Source organism: Aplysia californica, unplaced genomic scaffold (genome assembly GCF_000002075.1).
Source record: "Aplysia californica isolate F4 #8 unplaced genomic scaffold, AplCal3.0 scaffold00014, whole genome shotgun sequence".
NCBI classification, from domain to species: Eukaryota; Metazoa; Mollusca; class Gastropoda; order Aplysiida; family Aplysiidae; genus Aplysia; species Aplysia californica.
In genome coordinates, this window is record NW_004797284.1 from 258,030 (window position 1) to 265,529 (window position 7,500).

General features: G+C 39.5%; 1 protein-coding gene across 1 annotated transcript in view; it reads right to left on the reverse strand.

The window, feature by feature from the left end:
* Positions 1-7,500, reverse strand: part of LOC101862847 (neprilysin-2) — a gene marked incomplete in the record, with an annotated part of 127,456 nt that overhangs the window by 77,936 nt on the left and 42,020 nt on the right.

Below are 7,500 nucleotides of genomic sequence, written 5' to 3' on the forward strand. Positions count from 1 at the left end.
CACGCACGCGCGCACACGCACTTACACGTATCAAAATTCGCACACACACACACACCAACACACACACACACACACACACACACACACACAAACTCACACAAACACACACACCCACATACACTCTCACACACAAACACACAAACTCACAAACACGCACACAAGCACACACGCCTACTCGTTCTACAGCCCTCTCTAGTCCCTCTAATAAACCCCATCTTCGCTCTCTCTCAATCACAGACGACCCCTGAAAGCCTGCATCAGACCCAACGTCACCACAAATCGAACTCCATTTTGACATGCAATCCGACAGCGCTTTCTAAATAATAGGCCCCCTTTACTTCCCGAGAACGCCTGGAATTGGGGGAGTAATGCTATCTATTATCCGCAGCAATGACACACAAGTGCCCGATGAGATCAGTATTAAAACAGGACCTCTCATTCAATTTCCACTTCTGATGAAATTGTACGAAATGAAGCTGAAACAAAATCATTTGAAAACTGCTGGGTTTATCTGAAGGACATTAATTTGCGTAAATAAAGGAGCATTATCTTTTTGTAAACGCGATAAAAAGATGACCATTTTGCGTTCATGGCATCTAAATGACAGGGATTGAGATCGCGTCAATAAAATAGTTTGAGAACAAAAGAGAGAGCTGCGAGTGGATTGCCAATCGTGCTAGGGGTATTTGCGTTAACAGTCTGATGAAGTAGATTTATTCTATCCTTCCGAGGTTCAAACATATTCTAAATACATGATTAATAATCGCAATCCGTTCTTTGATGGTAAGTCTCGTCATTGCGCTGAGACTTTATGACAAACAAACTTAGGTAATATAGAAACATAAAGATAACATTATAGTAAGAATATTTTTAAGGACAAAGAGATGCGTTCTGGGGCTACCACCTCAAAAGCCAATTATTACCTTTTTTCGAGGGAAGATAGGGGGCAAGGGGACAATATAGAGCGATAAAATGTAGACGATTTGGAGTCTTGTCGGATTTCTTTCTTCTACTCTCTTTCTCTCTCTCTCTCTCTCTCTTCTCTCTCTCTCTCTCTCTCTCTCTCTCTCTTTCTCTCTCTCTTTCCGTGTCTTTCTATGTCTCTCTGTCTCTCGTTTTTTATCTATCTATCTATCTATGCTTAGGTCTATTCGTCTGTCCATAATCCAAAATGGCTTTGTCATAATAGTAAAAAAGGAAGCAACTATTCATTTGCAATACTTCAAACCAGGATACGTCTGAAAAGGTAGAGATAGGATCATAACATACGTTTCTTAAAACTCAAACGTGAAATGAACTGTGTAAAAAATAAGACATTTCCCTATGTTTCCCTACAGAAGTAACAAAGCCACATAATAAAGACATTTTTTAACGAAAACAACAGAACATTAAACAATACTATGACCCCACCTTTGACTGAGTATTCTTTTCTTCTTATGGACTTTAGAACGCGCCTTAACTTTCACAGCACGTATGTCACAATGTAGTGACTGCTACTTGCAAGCTCTTTTCTGATATTTCTCTGTCCATCCTGACATGAAGTTAGAGTCTCTGGAGGCAACATTACCGTGAACATTTGCGAGATTCCCTTGTTCTGGGAAATTTGCGTCACAGATGTAGCACCTAAATAATGTTTCCATACAGTTTGCATTTTACCATTCAGTAAACTTAACTCGTTATCTCCGAGGAGGGTTAACCCAATACACCGTGGCCTTTTTTTATGCTAAATCTAGAATTGACAAAAACGTCATTAAATGGGTCATAAATTCGAAACTAGCAAACGTACTTTGATAGCTCTTCATTTAATGACTGAACTTCCGGTATAAGATACCTGTTTTCGGCAATAACTTAAAAAAGAAATTTGACGTCGAAGTCGTCGTAAAGGAATGTGCCCGAGCCACTGTCAGCAGCTCACCGACACAGTGGTACCGACAGCGAGCCGCTGGGAGCTAAGAGTTAAGATAAGACGCCTCTTTATTTTTTTAAAAGAAAGATAAAAAGTCACTCTCCTATGCAAGCACGTCGTGTAGTATGCTCGCACTCTCTCTCTCTCTCTCTCTCTCTCTCTCTCTCTCTCTCTCTCTCTCTCTCTCTCTCTCTCTTTCTTTCTCTCTCTCTCTCTATTTATCTCGGCATCTCTTTTTATCTCTATCATTCTGTTTCTATATGCCTCTCTCTTTCTCTCCTCTATTCTTCAATTCTCTTCTTCGTCTCTATTTCCTCTTTATCTCTCTCTCTCTCTCTCTCTCTCTCTCTTTCTCTCTCTTTTCACCCTCTCTCTCCGTGTCTCCCCCCCCCCACTCTATGTCTCTGTCTCTGCCTCACACACACTCTCTCTCTTTCTCTCAGTCTCTCTGTCTGTCTGTCTATCTGTCTGTCTGTCTGTCTGTCTGTCTGTCTGTCTGTCTGTCTGTCTGTCTGTCTGTCTGTCTATCCCTGTCTTGGTATATGTCACTGTCTGCCTCTCTCTGTATCCCTCTCTCTCTCTCTCTTTCTCTCTATCTCTCTTTCTCTCCCTCTCTCTCTCTGTCTCCTTTCCACTCGTCTCCATTAAGTCGTGAAAGGAACGGCGTATCTTGAGCACAAAAAAATCTACACATTATTTCCAACATTCTTTTTCTCTTTAAATTTAGCCATACTATGGTGTATCAGAAAGGAGTTCACAATGAACAGTTAAGAGGCTGAATAAAAATATGCTCGTTTTTTCTGGGGCGAGGGAAAGGGGGGGGGTTACTTTAAGTGCAAATTAAAAGAGTGGTTTCTCCATTTACAAAAATGGAAAAACCTACTTTGTAGGTTTTATGGTAGAATTTGTTTTCTGGCCGTAGATTTTTTAGTTGCCTCAAGTGTTATTTGAGGAGTTTTGACAGGAAACAAACCAAAGCCTTGTTGGTGTCAGCTTTGACCAACTACACTTGGGTTTTAAAAAATCCCATCCTGTTGGCCTGAATCCAACGCTGTGTTTTCTAACGTATCCCACAATACCCCAAGCAAAGTCAAGTGTCGTTTGGGCACGAAACAAAACACAACACAAATCGCTCTGGAGGCGAAGACAAAGGTCTTCCTGCTGCCCCTAATGGGGGTCCCGTCTGTTAGCAAGGGAGATGACTCCAGCATGCTCCGTCGACTCCATCACACAGGGTAATACAAAAAGTGGGAAGTGCGGGTTTTACACTCTCCAGACCCGTTAAATAAATCGACACTGAGGTCCATAAAACTGGACGGGTCGATACAAGGGCTACTTTCACAAGCCTTGTCAAGACGGTCGATGCCCCATTGTGGCCCCAGCGATTACCTAATACTGTTAATAACAAAGTGCTGTCGCGATCGGACAATGAGCATTGAGGGCGCTCTCATCTAAAAAGTGAATCAAACCTGGCCAGAGCCCTTCGAAGGGGACACTGGCTGAACATTCTTTCTCCACTGTACATGGGTCAGAAAAAATTAACTTCGATTTGTTCGAGATATTTGCAGTAAACAAAAGGAAGGTACTTGCGAAGGTACTCCCCTAATATGTAAATCAATTATGAATTTTCACCTTTGTAAAGAGAGTTGAAACAGTAATTACTGTAACTGTAAGAGAAAATTCGAACCAAACCTTACATTTCAATAGCCTTTGTTGTTCAAAGAGGACTATGCATAAGTAAAAATCTTTTAGTGCATATCATAATAATATAGATTTTTCAGTATTTGTAACCAAACATGTAGATCTATTTTTCAGAGCTCCTTGAGAAATTTACTCAGTGCCATATTCTGCTTGTTTCTAATAGTTTGGGTTTCTTTAAAGACATGGACAAGGTCCTATAAAAAAGGAAGAAACACCATGGCATGTTCGAACTCCGTAACAATCTATATGGAACATAGAAAACTTCCAGAAAAGAAGAATTTTCTTCGTAGCTTACAGCTCATACAACTATGGGAAATTTTCCATTCTGAATCAAAACGGAGACACATGCCCTCTTTCTTTTCCAGGTTTTGATATTTCTAAAGGGAAAAATCGTTACCGACTTTGACTTTACATAAAAATAAAATTCTAGTTTTCCGGTTGTTTTTTTTTACCTAAAGAAATTATATTTACAAAGTCCTGGGCCTAGTGATAATGTCGCGCACTTTCACTTAAGAAAATATTATTTTAACACCTATGAAAGGGTGGTGAACACTTCAGGGGGAACACAAAAACAAAATTCACGTTTGAACAAATCAGCATTCTGAAAATAAGACACATTCAATCATTTCCGCGTTTGGTGATTCAGTGTATTAGCTCAACAGCGTTAGATGCAACTACCCTGATTCAAACTTTTACAGCTGTAGGAAGACTGACAACGAAGACCCAAGTTTATGGGGAAAGCAATGTTTCCCCGAAGAGCTCTTCATTTGGAGGGCAATTTGCGACCGGCAAAAGAGGCCAACCCTGATGAAGGAAAGACCTTCCTCCGTCCCTATAGTCAGCCTCGGGACTCAGGGTCCGTTGCCCTAATTTCAAAAAGATGCCGCCTAGTTTCTCAGGGGTTCGCGCGGATCGGGTCTGGGGTAATCGAATGACGCGAGGCTGGTGTAGGGCTGGGGTAAATATTTACTGGGGAAATTCGTTCTCTGTTCCTTCCGTAGCCCGCCGTCTCTCTAGTCGTGAAGGATCCGCCCTTTCTTTTGTTGAAGCTGGCGAGGTGCATAGAAATAGGATACGAATAGAATGTCCAATCAAATGTTACAAACTCCATATCGAATTTAGGTCTGCACACTAGAGAAGTCTCATCTGTTAGTATCGGCAGAGATAAGGACTTGTGCGTACTGCTCGCTTTCGTGCTTCACAAATAGTTAAAACAACTAAAAATGCGTTAAACGTACAGTCTATTTCGATACAATCGTAACAAGTAGTCTAAGAAGTTGAATGGGTTTTGACCAATAAGGTGGCTTTTCCCTTTGAACACCTAATACTTGCTTTCATTTTATGATTAATACTTTTTATACACTGTTAGAACTGTGGGTCAGTGAGGGAAAGGATGTAGAAGATGAATTGGGAACTTGTGAGGAGACCTTAAGGGCTCGTGGGGCACCTGAGGTCTATTTTGACTATTACAAGGCCTAGAGTGTCCATATTTGCTGTGGGACATCGGGTGTTATTGGGGATTAGAAATCAATAGTTCAAAAAGTATATTGTGAATCGGTTACTATGGAAACAACGGCCATATTGGATTTTCTATACCTTTTTCAATCTCCTTTTATTCCCTTATTTTATAATTGATTCACTTCTTATTTGGCATGCCAACAGTAAATACGTAGCTGTTAAATTTGATTTTTGAATTTTTGATATATACTTTAGTTTTTATTTTATGACACTTACAATTGGGTTGTTGCAAAAAAAGTGAAAAAAGTCATGCTTTCTAACCCCATAAATGAAAAACTAATCCGTTAATCAAAAATTCAAGAAGCCAAAATTTAGATCTATGTGTCGTTGGTATCCTGTGAAAGTTACATTGAAATTGAAAAAGAAATAAAGCAGAAAAAATGGGATAATGTGTGAAAAAATAGAATTGTGAGAAAACAGCCGATAAAGGTAAAAAAAAGTCTGGAAGGCATGTGCTTTCGCAGAAATACAAGGGAAAAACACCGCTTTAGGGTTTAGCAAGGCTTACATACGTTTCTGGATATTGTTCAGGAAATGTTCAGGTACTATAAAATGTAATAACCCCAATTTACATAATTTGACCCCAAAATACGATTTCTAGGTGCCCCACCAGCCCTGGAAGTTCTGACTTCAACCGCATGTGACGCCTCCTGTCAGGCACTGTGATTGGAAGCCGGTATGTGGACAAAGCGATAAGTTACACGTAGAGGTTTATGGTTATTGAAATAATTAAAACTGGATAGAGATTTATAACATGTTCCATTTTTTATTTACATTTACGATTGATTTACTCTCCTACAGAAGCAAATGGAGAAACCAAAACCGAAAGGGAAAGGAAATAAAGGAGAAAGAAAGAAGGGGCAATAGACGCAATCAAATGGCGTACATGTTTATACTATAGGATTATCTTCGAGTATAACATGACGGCATCAAAGAAATCCTTCAGATCATCGAGTCTAAAATGTTGCTAAACACGACGTAGGCACATGCAACAGCGAAACGACTGACCAAGAAGATAATCCTGAAGTGAGACTTTGCAGATATTACGTAAAGAGAAAAGTAACAGTCGTCATGCTTAAGCGTCCCAACATAACCAATGTGTTATGAGGCGGTTCCTTTAACGTTTGTGTAGACAAGATAAACACGTTTTTTAAGAGAGACATACACAAAGCCATGGTATTATATTTCCCATTATTTATTAAAAATAAACAATGGTACAATGGTAAGGACGTCTGCTGATACTTTCTATGTTAACCATGAGATAACTTGACAGAGAACTAGTTTTGGATAAAGCAAAGCATGTATTGACGTCTAAACATCCGTGAAAAGGGGGAAGTTTTTGTGATTATCGGGGAACACTTTAATAAATACAAACCTCTCATTACTGGAATAAAGTATAAATATTTGATAACCTGCACCTTCGAAAACAATTGATTCAGATTAGGGAATAAATTTAATGTTTCATTCTGAAAGAAAAAAATAGTCATCTAAGTTTACGAGGAACTAGCTTTGTTATGCTTAAAGAACTGTGCTGGTGGCAATGAAATTATTACGTTACCTTGCCATACAAAATGTAGAGGTAAAACGTTTTGAATGATGATTCTATCTGATGATGTGGAAGCCATCAAATGCACCACAAAATTATTGTGTGTAATGTAGTCAAGGCAAAATCAAAAGTAGGATTTCTCTAAACATTTGCTGACCCTTGAAAAAAACAAAAAAACAACAACAAACAACCAAACCCATCAAAGCTTAATTAAGACCTCACTTTCGAGAACGCTGATTTGATCAGTTTGAACATCCCTCTCCCTCCTTCTGCCCCGTTTTCACCCCCAACAATACAACCATATATTCCTTTCAATGTCTGAACGGCGAAAAAAAAAGAGAGAAACCTTCTGGTAAGTATTTAGTTGTGATTTTTCCGAATTTATTTTAGGCCCAGTGACCTTAATCATACTTCTGACTGCCATTCGCAAAGTAAACTGGAAAAAAAATGCTCCTAAGCGAGCGTCAATTTATGTCTTCTCGGGTGTATCTTAATGGGGAATTTTGAAACCTATGTAAAATTAACTACCTCATTTCGTGCCAGCCATTAAGTGCTATCGATTCAAAAGATGACAGATTATGACCACGTCGATCGAAGGGCAAGTGCAAGGCGGAAGTGACCCTTCATTGTGTGTATGATGAGGACCGTCATGAACGACCCCTGGTCGTGACGATTCAGCTATCCCCTTATCTGAGACGGATGAAGCAAATAGACAGAAACGTCACAGGCATCGTTATAGGCTGCTTCATCAAACAATCTAAAATGTATTTCTTTAACCCCTTTAGATACATCTCCATTTGTGTAATTCATTTTCGTATGCGTTTTGAGG